Source organism: Aethalodelphis obliquidens, unplaced genomic scaffold (genome assembly GCF_003676395.1).
Source record: "Aethalodelphis obliquidens isolate GAN/ISIS:26980383/991018 unplaced genomic scaffold, ASM367639v1 scaffold2, whole genome shotgun sequence".
Classification (NCBI taxonomy): domain Eukaryota; kingdom Metazoa; phylum Chordata; class Mammalia; order Artiodactyla; family Delphinidae; genus Aethalodelphis; species Aethalodelphis obliquidens.
The window spans coordinates 35,412,089-35,432,726 of NW_020837946.1; the positions used below are offsets into that span (position 1 = coordinate 35,412,089).

At 39.5% G+C, this 20,638-nt stretch overlaps 1 long non-coding RNA gene across 1 annotated transcript in view; it reads left to right on the forward strand.

Moving 5' to 3' along the window:
* LOC113629930 (uncharacterized) overlaps positions 1–20,638 on the forward strand; it is a 45,021-nt gene that overhangs the window by 8,941 nt on the left and 15,442 nt on the right. The gene's annotated exons all lie outside the window — the stretch shown is intronic.

The following is a 20,638-nucleotide window of genomic DNA, read 5'->3' on the forward strand; positions in this document are numbered from 1 at the left end:
AAATCTATAAAGGCAAATTATTAGGGCTGTAACTCGAATCCCACCAATTTTCTCAGGCCTCATGGTAAATAGTATTACAGTCAAGTCCTACTAAAGCAGCTCCTAGATAATCAGGGGCCTCTGTCAATCTGAAGTGTTCTTACTGCACTCTGTTGTTTTGGAGGAGCTGGGGTCGGGTAACAGAGTCAATTAAATAACTTCATCACAGGGAGTTACAAAGAGAAAAAAACCTTCTAGGACACACCTTCTATACTTTCTATATTTTATAGAAATAAATATAGAACACACCTTCTGTATTTTCTTCATTTGTATGTGATATAGTCATATTCAGAATCATTGAGAATTATGACTAGAAAAGGCCTTAGAAAATGTGATCTTCTTCTAAGGCCATCTTTTTTGAATAAATGAGGAAACGGGGAGCCAGGATGTCAGTCGCAATGTCTCAAACCAGGAGCTCATCAGGGGCCGAGATGGACTAGAACGCAAGCCTCAATACCCAAAATGGTTGTTTGATTTGGTGCAACGGCTTACAGCAGTTTCTAGATCATCACTTGTCAAATGAAAGTTCCACTATCTTCATTACATTTAGTAAAGAAGAAGAATTAATTGATCAATTTTTGAAAGGAGAATGAAAACAGAGCATTTTCTGCTCAATCTTGAATCAAAAGAGAGCTGTCAATTATCCAGAACGTCTCAAGGCTGCTACATCTCTGCTCTAAATTCTCTTATGTGTGTTTCTTACTTTTTTTTTTTTTTAGTAGAGTCTCTACAGTTAAAAATCCCATTTTATGTGTGGTATAAGTTTCTAAAGACTTCAGGTAATTCTAAAGACTAATATTCCCATGGATGAAATATAGAGACAACACTTTTTGGGCAAGGATTAATCCACTGGTTTAAGGACCCTTTACTGTGACCTTACTCTGATTGCCATGTTGCCAGCCCTCTTCTACTCTTTTCCTTTATCCTTGCCCTGTTGGCAAACCCTCTTACCAATTATGTTACCCTGGGCAAGTAACTTAACCTCTTTGTGTCTCCGTTTGCTCCTCTATAAAGTAAAGGTAATGATACGACACACCTCGAAGGGTTGCTGGGATGATTAAATGAGATAATTTTTCATGTATAATATAGGATCAGGTTTGGCTTCCCATGTGATACAACGCAAAATGATGGTGACTCAAACAAGGTAAAATATATTTCTCATTTAGGTAAAAAAAAAAAAAAATGTTGAAGGAAGGTACCCAGGGCAGGCACGATAGCTTCGATGGCATCTGTGTTTCTGTTCTACTGTCCCTGTACAAGCAGAGCCTGGCTCTTTCTGTATCTGTGGCCCTTCCTGTCCTCTGATGGTCACATCCTCCTTGGCCCTCCAGCATTTCTGTGCCACTTGGGTGGCCCAGTGCTCCTCAGACAAACTTTCTTTCACCTGGGGACTTTCTTCCCATTATCAACTTTGAATTGTCCATTTGGAAAGAAGGAGAATTCAATTTACCCTTAGATAGGGAAGGTTGATAGGCTTATTGGATTTGTATTTTTACTGCTCAGTTCACAAGAATGTTGCTTTAAAAGTGAGATTTGGGAATTGATAGTGAGTGTGTTTGGCAAAGAGATGATCTTCCTGACATAAAGGTTGCTTACAATGATGGTCAAACTGCTTAGTAATGTTTACTTGTGCATTTTTACAAATGATCTGTTTTAGAGATTTAGCAAATATTTGGAAATTTTGAGGTTAAAATAAGGGACACTGAAAATGAGATCCAGGGGGCTTTTAAAATCTTTTCCACAATCTACATGGTAACATGTATATTTAGATCTAGGAAATGTGAGGTCTTGGAAACTCTCTCTAGGCTCTAAGCTGGATAAATTGTAGGGCTCACCCGTTTTGTTTTCCATCTCTTAATGGTCATTGTTCTTTGTTGCCTGGTATTCAGTGTCTTGAATAAATTTGTGCTGTTTTAAGCCACCTAGTCTGTGGTACTTTGCTATGGCAACCCTGGAAATCTAATATAGGAACTATGAATTTTTTTTAAAGTTATTGAAATAATTGCTATAGTTTGCTAACCATTTGTTAAGTTTTTGAAGATGAAGGATAACAGTACATTCTAGGCATAAGTTTCTTCTAGAAAACGTGCTTCTCAAAATATTCTTCCAAACTATATCTTTTTTGCATATAAAAGATTAGTGATATTAGTAAAAGTGCCAGTTGAAGTGAATTGATTTAATACCCCAAATGGTGTGGTGACAGCAGGAGCAAGTTAGTAGCTAAGAGTTCTGAAAAATTGTTTATCTTGTCCTATTAAAATTTGACCAATACAAAATTTGAACATTAAGTAATTTTGAATAAAATTTCAGTTTTATTTTTGCATCCCTAAGTTTCACTCGATGGTGATGATTTTTAGCTTTGGTTGGATACAGATTTTCATTCTTGGTCATTTAAAAAATTTTGGACCAATTGTGTATGCAGAGTACTTCTACCTTGAAAGTAATCTACTAATTCTGTTTGGAATCTTTTTGGATCCTCCTGTCTGGGCAACACCATCAGGGCCTCTTACTCATTGGCTTCTGGTTGTGCAGTGAGGAACAGAGACAAGCCATCAGGAGATGGGAGGTGGGTAAGACTGAGGTCGTTATTTGTTTAGTTCCCTTCCTGTAGACTTGGGCTGACTGATGATTGAAAATGTCACCGCTCCTCTCCAGGTGAACTCCTCATCACGACTCTCTAATTCCAAGGTTGGAAACCTAGGATCTGGAAACCTATCCCTTCTCTCATCCCTTCCAGACAGGGATGGTAACAGCTCCACCGTTACTAGTCCTAGGGGACTGCCCTGTTCCTTTTGGTTTCCCTATGCCATTGTTTAAAAGGTTCCTTTAAAAACCCTCCTGGGATTGTCCCAATTTGATTTTTGCCACCGATTTCCTGCTAGGATTCTGATTGACACAGACCAGTTGGTAAACCTCCCTTCCAGTGCTGCAAAATGACATAATCCTGTACAACCAAAGACCCGTGATGGGATGTAGCTCTCCAACCACCCAGCATCAAAGTCCACGTGAAGCACCAAAGACTACTCAGGGAAAAACTATTTTAAAAATTCAGCTTCTGACCAGAGGGCAGACAGCAGAAGCAAGAAGAACTACAATCCTGCAGCCTATGGAGCAAAAACAACATTCACAGAAAGATAGACAAGATGAAAAGGCAGAGGGCTATGTACCAGATGAAGGAACAAGATAAAACCCCAGAAAAAAATAATAAATGAAGTGCAGATAGGAAACCTTCCAGAAAAAGAATTCAGAATGATAGTGAAGATGATCCAGGACCTCGGAAAAAGAATGGAGGCAAAGATCAAGAAGATGCAAGAAATGTTTAACAAAGATCTAGAAGAATTAAAGAACAAACACCTAGAAGAATTAAAGAACAAACAAACAGAGATGAACAATAACTGAAATGAAAAATACACTAGAAGGAATCAATAGCAGAATAACTGAGGCAGAAGAACGGTTAAGTAACCTGGAAGACAGAATGGTGGAATTCACTGCCACAGAACAGAATAAAGAAAAAAGAATGAAAAGAAATGAAGACAGCCTAAGAGACCTCTGGGACAACATTAAACACAACAACGTTCGCATTATAGTGGTCCCAGAAGGAGAAGAGAGCGAGAAAGGAACTGAGAAAAGATTTGAAGAGATTATAGTCGAAAACTTCCCTAACATAGGAACGGAAATAGCCACCCAGGTCCAGGAAGCACAGAGAGTCCCAGGCAGGATAAACCCAAGGAGAAACACACTGAGACACATAGTAATCAAATTGGCAAAAATTAAAGACGAAGAAAAATTATTGAAAGCAACAAGGGAAAAACGACAAATAACATACAAGGGAACTCCCATAAGGTTAACAGCTGATTTCTCAGCAGAAACTCTACAAGGCAGAAGGGAGTGACATGATATATTTAAAGTGATGAAAGGGAAGAACCTATGACCAAGATTACTCTACCCGGCAAGGATCTCATTCAGATTCAATGGAGAAATCAAAAGTTTTACAGACAAGCAAAAGCTAAGAGAATTCAGCACCACCAAGCCAGCTCTACAACAAACGCTAATGGAACTTCTCTAAGTGGGAAACACAGGAGAAGAAAAGGTCCTACAAAAACAAACCCACAACAATTAAGAAAATAGTAGGGCTTCCCTGGTGGCATAGTGGTTGAGTCCACCTGCTGATGCAGGGGACACGGGTTCGTGCCCCGGTCCAGGAAGATCCCACGTGCTGCAGAGTGGCTGGGCCCGTGAGCCATGGCTGCTGAGTCTGTGCATTCCGCAAAAAAAAAAAAAAAAAAAAGAAAAGAAAATTTTAGTAGGAACATACATATCGATAATTACCTTAAATGTGAATGAATTAAATGCTCTAACCAAAAGACACAGGCTCGCTGAATGGATACAAAAACAAGACCCATATATATACTGTCTACAAGAGACCCACTTCAGACCTAAGGACACATACAGACTGAAAGTGAGGGGATGGAAAAAGATATTCCATGCAAATGGAAATCAAAAGAAAGCTGGAGTAACAATACTCATATCAGATAAAATAGACTTTAAAATAAAGAATGTTACAAGAGACAAGGAAGGACACTACATAATGATCAAGGGATCAATCCAAGAAGAAGATATAACAATTATAAATATATGTGCACCCAACATAAGAGCTCCTCAATACATAAGGCAACTGCTAACAGCTATAAAAGAGGAAATCAACAGTAACACAATAATAGTGGGGGACTTTAACACCCCACTTTCACCAAGGGACAGATCATCCAAACAGAAAATTAATAAGGAAACACAAGCTTTAAATGACACAATAGACCAGATAGATTTAATTGATATTTATAGGACATTCCATCCAAAACCAGCAGATTACACTTTCTTCTCAAGCGCACATGCAACATTCTCCAGGATAGATCACATCTTGGGTCACAAATCAAGCCTCAGTAAATTTAAGAAAATTGAAATCATATCAAGCATCTTTTCTGACCACAATGCTTTGAGATTAGAAACAATTACAGGGAAAAAAACATAAAAAACACAAACACATGGAGGCTAAACCATACGTTACTAAATAACCAAGAGATCCCTGAAGAAATCAAAAAATACCTAGAGACAAATGTAAATGAAAACACAACAATCCAAAACCTATGAGATGCAGCAAAAGCAGTTCTAAGAGGGAAGTTTATAGCAATACAAGCCTACCTCAAGAAACAAGAAAAATCTCAAGTAAACAATCTAACCTTACACCTAAGGGAACTAGAGAAAGAAGAACAAACAAAACCCAAGTTAGTAGAAGGAAAGAAATCATAAAGATCAGAGCAGAAATAAATGAAATAGAAACAAAGAAAACAATAGCAAAGATGAATGAAACTAATGGCTGGTTCTTTGAGAAGATAAACAAAATTGATAAACCATTAGCCAGACTCATCAAGAAAAAAGAGGGAGAGGACTCAAATCAATAAAATTAGAAATGAAAAAGGAGAAGTTAAAACAGACACTGCAGAAATACAAAGCATCCTAAGAGGCTACTACAAGCAACTCTATGCCAATAAAGTGGACAACCTGGAAGAAATGGACAAATTCTTAGAAAGGTATAACCTTCCATGACTGAACCAGGAAGAAATAGAAAATGTGAACAGACCAATCACAAGTAATGAAATTGAAACTGTGATTAAAAATCTTCCAGCAAACAAAAGTCCAGGACCAGATGGCTTCACAGGTGAATTCTATCAAACATTTAGAGAAGAGCTAACATCCACCCTTCTCAAACTCTTCCAAAAAACTGCAGAGGAAGGAACACTCCCAAACTCATTCTATGTGGCCACCATCACCCTAATACCAAAACCAGACAAAGATACTACAAAAAAAGAAAATTACAGACCAATATCACTGTTGAATATAGATGCAAAAATCCTCAACAAAATACTAGCAGACAGAATCCAACAACACATTAAAAGGATTAAAAAAAATTCGACTCATTTTTAAGTTACTATTAATATTTTTCTAATAAGGAAAAAAAGCCAAATTACACAGAGAATTTATTTCATTTTTCAATCCCCTCCTTGCCCCCTTACACCCCCAATAAGATATTCACCTTCTGTCATTACCATGTGGGCCTGTATTCTTAACACTCGGCAGAGCTTCATCCTTTAGCAAAGAGTTGCAAATGGCTTTCTTCCTTCTGATATTAAAAACCCTGAATGTGAATTCAGGTTGCCACCTGACCGTACTCTCTGTAATGCTTGTATTTTTGATAACGTGCCCACACCTTACTCAGTATGCCTGCATTTTAGCACTCTATATTCAAAGTTGTCATCAGAAGGCTGTACCCTATTTAAACCTACTGTAGCTGTTTTCTTTTACAATCCCTCATTAATATCTATTTCTTAATGTGACATGTACTGTTAACATGTGGGGGTTATTTTGATATGACTTCCAAAGTCATAAGCAACTCTTTTCCTGGGAAAACTTCCCAGATTTAAAAAAATCAGTGTATTTTGTTTCATCTCTATGGCACTCTCTAGAACATGGTGCTTATTTGTCTTATTGTAAGATCATCCCTTCCTCCCTCACCCCCCTTATGAAATGAGGTGGTGTGAAATAAAGCAGAAGAGACTTTCTTGGGAAGAGACTATCGCTGGGAATTTCCCTTAGTGATGATACAAGGTCAGAGAATGCTAGAGCTCTGGGGGCCTTAGCAATAATCTAATTGAAACAGCTCCATTTATAGATGAAGAAACCAAATGAGGCCGGAGTGCTCACTGAAGGATGCACAACCGGTTATTGGAAGAATGAGAACTAGAAACAAGTTCCCAGAATTCTTGGTCTAGTGCTTTTTGTACCACGCCTTACGTTTTTGTTTTTTTTTTAAAGAAAAACATTATACAGTCAATTCTCATTCATTTGCAACAGTTATGTTCCATCAAGTCACTGCAAAGACTGAATAGCAGCTACTGAACCACTGCTCCTAGGGTGAAACAGGGTTAGGGTCCTGTGAGCCTCTGGTCACAACATTTTTGTCACTGGTCAATGCACAACCTTGTTGTATGTGTATTCCTGTTTAAAGAAGTTTTATGTGATATACATTGTTGGTTCATTAACATTGAACTCATGGCCAACAGCACTATAACTCATGCCTGAATGAAGCTTATCTACCACACATACTTTCTCCATAAGGTACATCACAACCTTCTTTCTCTTGGGAACACTAGACAGCACTTCAGCACTACACTTGAGGGACATCTTAAACAGTGAAATCACCAAAGAAAAGCACAAAAATGTGAAAAAATTGGCACTACATAGACCATGACAAAAAGACACTTGTTTACAATTTCGGAGCTGAAACCAGAGGCAGAGTGCTGCCATTTTCACCTCAGCTAGGAATGTGCATGTGGAGCAAATCAAAGTCAAATCACCCCGCAGATGTCTGCAAATGATCTCGAAAGGGTCACGAGTACTGATTTGGGGGTTTCAAATAAATTTTAGTGATTAGATGAATTTGAAAATATGAAATCCACAATAATGAGGATCAAATGTATATGGAAAAGGTGATTAACAAATCTATGGATGGGGGAGTTCCCTGGCTGCCCAGTGCTTAGGACTCTGCGCTGCCACTGCAGGGGGCCCGGGGTCTCTTGTAGATCCCGCAAGCCACGTGGCACAGTCGGAAAAAAAAAAAAAAGAAGAAAAAGAAAACAACCCCCAACAAATCTATGAATGGGACAAATTAGAATACAAAAGAGATATTGTGACAACACTGGAACATTTTATTATAGAAATAAATAGAATTTCTCTGTAAAGGATACTTGTCTTTAAAAAAAAGTTCCGTCCTACTTTCCTTATTTTGCTCAAGGTACCTTCTCTGCTCCTTGTCATGACAGCTGTCTGCTTCCCTCCCCATTGCACTGAAAATGCTCCTGCTAGATTACCAACACTCATAATCTTGCCTAATCCAGTGTTCAAATCTCATTCTTCATCTTACTTAACCTCTAACACCATCTGATCACTCCAGCCCTCTTGAAAGGTCTTCTCACTTCGCTTCCAATGCAGCATGTTCTCGTGGTTTTCTCCTACTCCATGAGCACTACTTCTCAATCTCCTTGATGGATATTCCTCTCCCAACCCCTACCCCCATCTCTAAGTTTCAGAATGCCCAGAGCTTAACCCTTTGCTCTATTCTCCATATTAATTTCAAGTAGACCAAGTAGAAATAACATATATTTAAATTTTTTTTCATACTGGGGTGGCAGCCAGGGGCTGAGCCCAGCCTGCAATTACCACCCAGCTGCCTTAGGGGCTGAAAGGAGCACTATCTCCACACAGCATAATCAAGTCTGGAGAAACACTTGTACTACATGACTCCCAGATTTATAGCTTCAGACTAGACTTCTGTGAGTGTCAGAGTCAGATTCAGATGTTCAACTGCCTAGGAAATGCTGTATCCAGTCATAATGGAGCAACATGAATTTACCTTCCACTTTAAACAACACGAATACTGGAGAAAAGATTTGATGCAGATGTTTTAAGACTTGGAACAATAGGAAGTACAATTCTGTGATCCTCAAGAGAAGGGAAACCATTGCAGTCAAAACTACAATTACGTACAGATGAACCGGTTTGCAGGGCAGAAATAGAGATACAGATGTAGAGAACAAACATGTGGACACCAAGGGGGGAAAGTGGCGGAGGTGGTGGTGGTGGTGGGATGAATTGGAAGATTGGGATTGACATGTATACACTAATATGTATAAAATAGGCAACTAATAAGAACCTGCTGTATAAAAAATAAATAAATAAAAGTCTCTGTGTTTGAAAAAAAACCAAACTACAATTACCACACCTTTCAGTGGGAGGAACAAGGAGGAGATCCCAAGGAGAGGGTGGCAGCTTTGGTTTCTCTGAGTCTTGGAGACAGATTACTGCTCACGGTATGGAGGCACCTAGAAGTCATAAAGCAGAGCTCCAGAGAGGAGGGACTACACACACAAAAATAGAGCTCCAGAAATATACTTAGGGATCCCATTGAGTTCTTACTAAATACTAAGGCACTCCTGCATAATAGTAAACTTCATGAGGTTGAGCAAAGAGGAAACCAGGCAACTGAATGGTTTCCAAACTCACAGAAGTCTTCTGAGAACTGTTGAAGCTTTTGCCAGCCAGAGTGGAGAACCCTGGTTGAATACATCAAGAAGTCAGAAATTAAGACAGCAGAAAATTATGCCTTCATAGTGAGGCTAACTTTGTCCTAGAATAAAGGCTACATAGACCCACCCAACAAAGACTGAAAACCAGCCTTGAAAGGATTGACCTCACCCATAAGTAACATAACTGCCTACTAAAACAAAACCTAGTTTTTCTTTAAAGACAATAAAATCCAGACACTCAACATTATAAAATCCACAATGTCCAGCACCCAGTAAAAGATTATTACACATTCCAAGAAGCAGGAAAATGTGACCCATTCTAGGATAAATAGCTGTCAATAGAAATAGGCCCAGAAATGATAGCAGTGATGGTATTAGCAGATGTGCATATTAAAATGACTAATCGAAAAATGCACATAGTGAGGAAAGAAATCAATTGATCTGAAAAAGAACCATGTGGAACTTCTGGTGTTGAAAATCACAATATCCAAAATGAAAAATACTCTGGATGCAATTAACATCAGATTAGACATTGGAAAAGAAAAGAGTAGTGAACCTGAAGATAAAACAATAGACTTATCCAAAATGAAACAGAGAAAAAAAAGACTGAAAAATCCCCCAGAATCTCTGTGATTTATGGACAATATTAAACAGTCTAATATACATGAAGCTAGAGAAACAGAAAAAATATTTGAAGAAATAATGTCCAAACATTGTCAAAATTTGACAAAAACTATAAATCCACAGATCCAAGATATTCAACAAACCCCAAGCAGGACAAACACAATGAAAAACACATCAAGATACATCATAACAAAAATTCTAAAAACTAAAAATAAAAGTTTTAAAGCATTGAGGAAAAAGATGCATCGTATATAGAGAAACAAAGATCAAAATTACTATATTAAGACTTATTTTCTTATGCTCTCTAAGCCAAAAGACAATGGGAGGGTATCGGTAAAGTGTTGAAAGAAACTGTCAACCTAATTCTATCCTTAATTAGGAAATTTTTTTTAAATGAAGGAGAAATAAAAACTTTCAGTCAAACAAAAGCTGAGATGATTTGTTGCCAGAAGAACTGCTCTACAAGATATTTTAAAATGGGAGGAAAACTTTACAAAGTGAGCAAAAAACATAAATAAAAAAGTCAAATTATTGATGTTGGGAATGAAAGAAGGAGCATCACTAAAGACCTGACAAACATCAGGAAAATGATAAGGGACTATTAAGCCCAACTTTGTGCAAATAAGTCCAATGACTTAGATGCAATGGACAAATTTTTTGAAAGACACAAATTTATAAAAACTTAAGAAAAAGTAGAAAATATAAATAGTCCTATTTCTATGAAAGAAATTGAATTCACAATTTAAAACTTTGCAAGAATGAAATTGCCAGGCCCAGTTGGCTTCACTGTCGAATTTTATCAAACATTCAAAAGGAATTGCCAGTACCATAAATATTCTTTCAGAAGATTGCAGAGGCCGGAGGACATTCCAACCTGTTGCTCCATGGTCGAGTGTTTTGTCTCTACTAGGATCTAGTAACGTGCTAGAAACACTTGATCATGGCATCAGATGACCATGTGTTCATTATCATCTGGGTTTTATTGAACATGCCAAGTGATCAATTCTGACTATTTGAAGTGGTAGCCTGTACTAAGATGGAAATGTTTCATGTAGGATAAAGCCCAAATATTACCAGAGGGCATGAATAAGCTGGGCATGAGCAGGTAGCCCAGACCCCCATGTCACCTAGCTCAGAGCTCTCCTTCCTTAAGCTTGCAACGGTAGCCATATGGAGGTGTCCCATAACATCAAGTGAAGAAGGAGGGAAAAGCCTGAGTTTGGTTTTCAGATGGATCAGCTTAGTATGTGGGAACAAGTTAAAAATGGATAGAAACTGCATTAGGCACATTCAGGGGTCGCCTTGAAGGTCGATAAAAAGACAAAACCTTCTCAATGGACAGATCTGTGAGTGGTGCCCCTGGTCATCCATTTTGTGGAAAGAGACATGGCCCAAGGTGAGAATATATCAATATCCTAGGACAGTAGTCAATGGCCTTGCCATCTTGTCAGGGACCTGGAAGGGAAAAATTGGAAAATAAGAGATCTAGGATGAAGGCATCTGAAGGAACATATGAGAGTTGACAGTAAGTATGAAGATTTTTATATCATACATTAACAAAAAGTCTCAATCAGCAGATAAAATGGGTTGGCCAGTTGACATTAACAGTTTTCAATATTGGTGTCCACTGAACTGGCATGCTTGGAATATTAACAGGGTACCAGAGTGGCAGAGATGAAGGCTATCCATGACCTCACCAGCATGAACTTCTACTTCCAAGGCAAATCTAATTACCCCCACCTCTGAACATCCAACCTCACTTACCCACTGGGACTTTGTGTTTCCCATTCCTGCATCTCTTTGTTCTGCAGTGTTCTGATACTCAAACAGGGTGCACTCTTACCAGGGAACACAGCAAAATTACATTGAACTATGACTTACAGTTACCCTCAGGGCACTTTTGTGTCCAGGGAATGACAAACAAGAAGAGGAATCACTCTCTCAGCAGGGACTATTGACTCTAATCAACAGGAGGAGTTAGGGCAGCTGTTATACAATGGGGACAGGTAGAAAACATGTGGAACCCAGGTGATCCATTTGGGCACCCCCATCCCCCAGTACTCATTTGCCCTGCTGTAACTGTGAATGCACATGTGCAGCAATCCCAGCCTGAAGAGAGTTTTACTACCATGAGCTCAGACCCCTCAAGTATAAAGGTTTGGCTTATACCACCTGGTTATCCACCAAGACTTTCTGCTGTCCTTTCACAGGTGTCAGATCTGCAGCAGATATGAAGTCTCTCCTGAATACTTCACTTCCTCCCCCTTTATCCTTTGCAGGAATTTCCTCCAGTAAATCCCTTGCACATCTAATCCCACTTTGGCATCTACTTCTTTGAGGAGCCAAACTGACACAGAAGGGAACTTGATAAACCTGACAGAGGGCATCTACACAGTAGCTACAATATTACACTGCATGCTCTCCCTTTAAGGTAGGGAACAAGGCAAGTACACCCATAGTACTCCAATTCAACATAATTTTGGAGGTCCTAGGCAGAGCAATAAGGCAAGAAAAAAGAAATAGAAAGCATACCTATTAGACTGAACAAAATAAAACTGCTTTTACTCACAGATACATGATTATCTATGTAGAAAATCCTAAGGGATCTATAAAAAACTTACTAGAACTATTTAGTGAGTTTAGCAAGATAGTAGGATACAAGGCCAATGTATGAAGCTAACGTAGAATTCTAAATTATAGAACTAAACAATGGGAAATTGAAATTAAAAAACAGTATAATTTATAATAGCATCAAAACCCATGAAATTCAAAAATGTATATTTAGAAGTCACTTGAAACTTAACATGACCAAATTCTTAATTCTCACTCACTTCCCCCAGTACTATCTCAGTCCATAGTACCTACATTCTGTTAGCTGTCTAGACCAAAGTCCTAGGACCTATTCTTTTTTTTTTGTTGTTGTTGTGGTACGTGGCCCTCCCACTGCTGTGGCCTCTCCCGTTGCGGAGCACAAGCTCCGGACACGCAGGCTCAGCGGCCATGGCTCATGGGCCCAGCCGCTCCGTGGCATGTGGGATCTTCCCGGACCGGGGCACGAACCCGTGTCCCCTGCATCGGCAGGCAGACTTTCAACCACTGCACCATCAGGGAAGCCCTCTAGGATCTATTCTTTACTTTTCTCCTCCTCACCACATATTCAGTCCATCAACAATTCTGGTATACTCTTAAAATATATCTAGAATCCTATTACTTTAACCACCTTTCTTAGAGCAATCCATCACTATCTCCCTTTCATGATCTTCTAATTGGCCTCTGTGCATTTGTTGTTGTTTCTGTGGCTATGACCTCACAGGCAAACATTTATCTGAGCAGGGTGCCCTAGCAGGACAGTCCTGACTCCTGAGTAAAGGCCTCCATGGAACCTCAGTTCTCTGACTTGCCAGGACATGGTAGGGAATAGTGGGAGAGGAGGTAGTAATTTTCATCAGCAGAATTGTTTTAATCTTTGTCTTGGTATTTTTTGCTTAAATAAAGATTGCTGCGTCTCTGCATTTCTGTGGATAGGGGGTGATTGGGGTGGTTTACAAGATTCCCGGTTCAAGAGCTCCCTCTCTTGTCAGTGTAGCATAGTGTGGATTTTTTTTTTTTTTAACTGTGTGTATTTGTGTGTGTGTCTGCGTGTGTGTTCAGGGCATTGAGGGGAGGAAGTTGTTCTTTAATTTTTTTTTTAATATTATGTTAAAGAATCCTAACTTTCCTCTCTTGCTTTTTCCCCCTTCACTGTGCAGTTTTCTTTCTTGTTTTTTTCTTAACATCTTTATTGGAGTATAATTGCTTTACAATGGTGTGTTAGTTTCTGCTGTATAACAAAGTGAATCAGCCATACGTGTACATATATTCCCATAGCCCCTCCATCTTGCATCTCTCTCCAACCCTCCCTATCCCACCCCGCTAGGTGGACACAAAGCACCGAGCTGATCTCCCTGTGCTATGTGGCTGCTTCCCACTAGCTATCTATTTTACATTTTATAGTACATATAAGTCCATGCCACTCTCACTTTGTCCCAGCCTACCCTTCCCCCTCCCCATGTCCTCAAGTCCATTCTTTACGTTTCACTGTGCAGTTTTCTTTTTTTTTAGTATGGCAATTCCATATTTAATTTCTCTGAGAAACCACCATACTGTATTCCATAGCATCTGTACCATTTTACTTTCCCACTAGCAATGCAAAAGGGTTCCAGTTTCTCTATGTCTTCACCAACGCTTCCTTCCTTCCTTTTTTTTCTTTCTTTCTCTTTCTTTTTCCTGTTTTTCTCTTTTCCTTCCTTTCTTTCTTTCTTTCTTTGTTTCTTCCTTCCTTCCTTCCTTTCTTTCTTTCCCTCCCTCCTTCCTTTCTTCCCTCCCTCCCTCCTTCCCTCTCTCTTTCTTTCTTTCTTTCTATATTTGACATTCTAATGGGTATGAGGGAGTAAGTTGTTTTTACATGGGAGAATCACCTGTATGTCTGCATGCAGGCAGGAAAGATCTGGGAGACCAAGAAGTTGATGCTAAAGGAAGGAGAGAGGAGAGGTGCTGGAGCAATGTCCTGGAGTTGGGAGAGATGCTGAGATCCCAAGCAGAGAGGAGGATGCCCTTAGCCAGCAGCCTGGGTGTTTATCCATAGTCTCACTGTGCAGTTTTCTAAAGGCACTTCTCCATTCTCATTAAAGCCACCTCTCCTTTGCCTGGAAAGTTGTCTTCTCAAGACACCACCAAGAGTCCTGTACACACTTTTTTTTTTTTTTTCCTTTGGGTTCGCGGGCCTCTCACTGTTGTGGCCCCTCCCGTTGCGCAGCACAGGCTCTGGACGCGCAGGCTCAGCGGCCATGGCTCACGGGCCCAGCCGCTCCGCGGCATGTAGGATCTTCCCGGACCGGGGCACGAACCTGTGTCCCCTGCATCGGCAGGCGGACTCTCAACCACTGCGCCACCAGGGAAGCCCCTGTACACACTTTAAGTCTCTTCCATCATCTTGCTCTGATCCACAAAGACTCTTTCCTGGCATTTTCCATGTAGGGTGGACTTTCCCTTCCTGTGATTTTAGATCAGTCTATGGCCTTTTCCTGCTTCTCTCTTCCCTGCAGTCTTCCCCAGACTGCCCTTCTCCCCATGGAGACTTGGGCAGCAGGAGCGTGAGGGTAGCTTGCTGGGATGTGGGTTTACCTTTTTACCTCCGATAATTTGAAGTTTAGACACTGTCTTTTATTCATGCCAAGGGCATGCTTTTATGTAGTTTTCTCTGTTATTACTATTTTTTTTTGGAGGCATGTGTTGGGAGATATGAACTGACATAGCAACAATTACCTCGGTTATAGAATTTCTTAGTTCCTCACCTTTCAAAATTTGGGCAACACTGTGAATAAAAAGTTCTTTCCAGGAAGAATTGTATTCTGCTAGAGGTAGGATTCAATTGACCTCTGAGGGGCCACGAGAAAAAGAGTCCTATGAAATCAGGACTGATTTAGGATCATTTCAGAATCCATACTATTGGTGATCTGCTAATATCCATTTACCAAAAATTGAGATAAACATTTGGGAAAGTATCTATTGAGTATGTTGAGGATTTCCATTCTGATATTTTTTATTTTGGGGGGCTGGTTTAGAATAGAATTCCCATGTCCCAATAAAGGCAGCAAGAGCTCTTCAGGGAGGAGAGGGTTTGCCAGTGTTTCCTCTTGCTTATTCATGTTGCCGTGTCATGGCTCTGATTCTGGTTTAAGAGTTCACTGGAAATACCTTTGTGTACAAAGATTATTATGAGATATTTTACACTTTTTTTTGCAAAGTCATCAACATCTGATGTGTATTTTACAATTTTAGCACCTCTTAGTTTGGGCTATAGGCATATTCCAAGTGCTTAATAGCCGCATGGGTTAAGTTATGGGTGATTTAAGAGTGTAATCAAAAGTTAGTAATGTTTAAAATATATAAAACTAAAATATAAGCTCACTTATAGAAACACGTGTAGTAGATTGGACTGTTCCAATTTGTCATGCTTCCCTTGTATTAGAACTACTCACCAAGGGCTCTTGCCCTGTCATTTTTTTTCTAAATAAATTTATTTTTGGCTGCATTGGGTCTTCGTTGCTGTGCGCAGGCTTTCTCTAGTTGTGGCGAGTGGTGGCTGCTCTTTGTTGCAGTGCACGGGCTTCTCATTGTGGTCGCTTCTCTTGTTTTGGAGCATGAACTCTAGGCCCAAGGGCTTCAGTAGCTGTGGCACAAGGGCTCAGTAGTTGTGGCTCGTGGGCTCAGTAGTTGTGGTGCACGGGCTTAGTTGCTCCATGGCATGTGGGATCTTCCCAGACCAGGGCTCAAACTGGTGTCCCCTGCATTGGCAGGTGGATTCTTAACCACTGCACCACCAGGGAAGTCCCTTGCCCTGTAATTTTGAAGTTCATCCCACTGAAATGAAATATACTTTAAGCCTCTTCCCTTGATATGAAAAGAACATTTCCTGGGTAGTCACTGATCCAAGGAAGATAAAAGTCATGTGGAACAGACCTACACCCAGCCTGCAGCCTAGATCCTGGAATCCAAGGACCAGATCCCAGAGCCTGAAGTCCACCCTAGCCAGGCCAAGTTGCAGTCAACCTGCAGATCTGTGAGTGGGAAATAACTGCTTGCTGTTTCAAGCCATTGGATTTTTGCAGTGGTTTGTTACATAGCATTATTGAAGCAGTAGCTGACTAATACATTACCTAAAATAGAAGCAGGAGAGCAAATACTGACCATCTGTCAGGGAAAAGTCCTAAAATGTCCACTAAATGCCAACTTATGCATATCAGATTGGGTATCCCAAGAGTTGGGGCTAATAACTGGAGCATCTAGTCATCAATTTATCTCAAATATCCACACTTGTAGCAAAAATCAGGAATTTTTTTAAAAATAGCAAATCAAAAGGTAAGATGAGATCATATAACATTCTCTACACATCCCAAACCAATATTCCAATATTCTAAATCAAGGTAATTAGTGTCATTAAAAGTTGGTCCCAAAGAAATCTGTCCAGTGGTTCACAAATATGTACCTGATAGTTCTCTAAGTTTGTTTCTATTTAGCAACAATAACGAGTTTACATTTTTAGATGTCTGCACATTATTAAGTACTTCCACTCCATTAACTTACTTCTGTTCAACATCCCTCCAAGATAGGCAGAATAGGTTATGCCCCATTTTACAGATGAGAAGACTGAGGTTCAGTAAGGTATGTTGCTTGCTTAAGGTCACATGGTTAATAAATAGTGAAACCAAGTCTAGATCCTATCTCTTTCAAACCAGCCTTACTGTGTTTTTATTATCTATTATTATCTGTGTAGACATTTTAAAAATTATAGATTTCCTAAAATGAAGATCACTGTCTTCTCACAACACCTTCCCAAGGGTCTAAGGTTTGTTAGTTGATGTACTTAGCATACTGTAGATGCTCAAACAGTAGGAAAAACATTAGTTATGGAATAAAAAGTCTGTGCTGATGCTCCACTAGCCATTTCCAGGTACTTTAATATTAATAGCTCTACGAACCTAATGTGTTTTAGTTTGTTTGTTTTGTTTTTTTGTATCATATGGATTTATAAGTTGGCAAGTATTAATTTGATTATAGCAGGGCTTTTCCAAAGAGGTTTATCTGCGTACATCATAATTGTTGACTCATTAATGCACACGAACTCATGCTACTTTACCATTTCTTTGTAAATGAAGGCTACTTCATTTTTACTTCTCTATGCTTGAAGTTGATGGTATCTTATCTGGTATCTACAACGAGGAACGGCACTGTGCAACCCCCTTTACCCCGAGCACATTGAACTTCTATCAGTGAAAGCATTCTACCTACCATGTTTCCTTTAACAACGTAAGGAATCTACAACAAGCCATGGCTTGGTTCTAAAGGAAAACCTTCAGCTACTGAGGATGATTTCATTTAGCCAATGGTTGCCATCTTGCTTACAGTGAAAATACAGCCATTTTCTTTACTGTGTATACAAGTTCTGCAGAGCTGTTTGTTTGGTTTTTCACAAAGACAATACAAAAATAAATGAGGCCTCGATTTGGTTTAGGTAAGCAATCTTTTGAGCCAGCTGTATTACTAACTGATCCATAATTGCTCTGCATTTATGAGGTACATAGTTTATTCTCTCGCTTGCCACACAATAGGCCGTGCGAGTTAAAGAGCTCCAAGTTTCAAGGGCTGGAGTTTTTGGGTGCCTGCCAGGACTGATCTGTTTAGCAAACAAGCTGGAGGGTGCTTATTAGTAGGTTGTGGCTTGCAGACCAGGAAGCCCCTGGGGCCAGATACACTGATCAAATGGTGGATCTATATACCAGCGAGGCCATTGGATGAAAAGGGGAACGGCACCACATTACTAAATATGCTTCGCATAGGCCTTAATTACGCCACCGTAAATGAGTTCTTTTGTAACTCTTTCTGTTGGTCCAGAAGACAGGCTATTAAAGATTAACATAGGAACAATTTTTCAAATTAAAATGTAGACAGTTCTGATGAGTTACAGCTATATTATTCATAGTATAAGAACAAGCCCTGGTTAGATTGGGAAAGTGAAGAGTCATATTTCTAGTGGAACAAAACACATCTTATTTTCTCCAGTTGCATTTCTTTTTTAAAAAATTACTAGTCTTCTCTGCCCCCTGCTTAGATTTTTGTTTCTATTGAGTGACTCAAGGTGGCTTGAGGCTTTCAAATTAATGCCTGGTAGAGTATCATTGAGGCCTCAGAAGAATGAAGTTAGTCTGATTTTTGTTACATCAAAAAAAATCTAGATAATGTCATCTTTTGCCATTCTTGGTCTCACACATTTTCTTCTGTTGCCTTCACTAGCTTGCCCTAAATTTTAAGGCAATAGCGTAGAATGTACCTTTTGAGTGTTGTTATATTTTAATAGAAGCTGTTTCAAGAATACAGATGCATGACTGGAGAAATTTTTGAGTCAGCCCAGTATGTCATTAATAAAAACATTTTTTGTCTCTTGCTCTGCTGTTGATTGGTTAATAATTTGCTCTTATAAAGTTATGAGATAGTTATCCATTAAATACCAATCTCATAAAGTTATGTACGCATGCGGTATAGAAGAAGAGAGACTTGGGACTTCCCTGGTTGTCCAGTGGGTAAGACTCCACGCTCCCAATGTAGGGGGCCCGGGTTCGATCTCTGGTCTGGGAACTATATCCCATATGTGTGCTGCAACTAGGAGTTTGCATGCCACAACTAAGAAGCCTGCATGCTGCAACTAAAAGATCCCTCATGCTGCATCGAAGGTCCCGTGTGCCACAACTAAGAGCTGGCACAGCCAAAATAAATAAATAAATTTTTTTTTATAAAAAGAGAGAGAAACTTGAAAACACAGAGCTATATGTTAAAATGATAACGAGTGACCCTAAATATAATTTGCATTCAAGGCAGAACCATCTATATTATAATAATGTGACAAAAGAACAGCATAAAACAGTTTTGTAAATGCAAATGATATTTTAAACCCAAATTTGAGAAATTCTCATAAAGGGATCAAACTAAAAACAAATTTACACTTTCACGATATTCTTGGACTTACTTTACCATCTGTAATATTGGCATGACTAAAGTAATTTTTAGTTTAGGAGGAAAGTATTTACATAGAAAAATATCATCCTAAAAAGTGTGGCTATTATGTCAACTGTAATTATTTAGCGTTGATAAAATTGGCCATATTTATTTTTTACCAAAACATTTAACCAAAACCAATGCACCATAACAAATACCACACTTTTTTCTTTATATAAACCTCAAAACCATTTTATTCATAGCAATGAAACTATTCTTTATTTCTTGACATTGTATATGTGGATCATTTTACTGTTTTAAGAAGTTCACCTGATAGAAATTAGCTACTTTGAAAGGTGCTTAAGCTTGTACAGTTTGGGCATGCAAGTTTCATTGGGTCCAAGATTTCAGAACCTAGAGTAAAGTAGATAAAGTAGGCTGAGAGCTTGAAGCATAACTACCTAAAATGCATGGGAAGCTGAAATTCCTCTTTTCAATTTCTGTCATTTGTTTCATTCCGACACATATTTTTGGACTCTCTATAATGTTCCTGCTTCAGTGCTTGATTCAGGGGAGACCAAGATCTGGTCCCTGCTTTTGCAGACACCGTATTGTGTCTTTGCTCATGCTGGGCCCTCTCGCTGGGATCCCCCCTGCCTTTCGGTGACTGGCAAACTCCAACTGACCCTTCAGAGTTCACCTTCTGGGAGGAGGAGCTTTCCCTGCCTCCCCTGCCCCAGTCCTCTGAGGTGATGCCCTTTGGGCCGCCTTCAAGTGGCTCCATGCTGCATGCCCCTCCCACTATAGTTATAAGTTGATTTTTCTGTCATCCCCACAACAAAGAAACCCAAACATCTGTTGAGTATTTGCTAGCTTATGGGCTAATTCTATTATCAAGATTAGAAAAATCACCTTCATGGACCAAAGGAAGAAAAGTTCTCTCCCTTCTTCTCCTCTCCAACCTTCCACTTCTAAGCCTGAGCTCCTTATGTTCTGCCCAAAAGGTAATTTGCTTCTTGGCCAGTATTGTGACCAATGAGTAAGATACCTCTTAGTACAGGAGCCCGCTGGGGATTCAGAAACTGTGTGAAGCCATTTCAGAAGTTCGGTCCTTTCAGTGTCTCATACGAGTGTTTCTCTATGTAACAGTATCAAAACGCTGAGCATGTAGGGCTCTCACAGTCCAGCTTAGGATATCAGATCGGGGAGTCCTAACTGAGGCAATACCAATCCCACTAATGTTCTGGGACTGGCTTACCTGTATGCTGCGGTGTTGACCCCTCAGGCTTGAGTAAGACCAGGGCTGG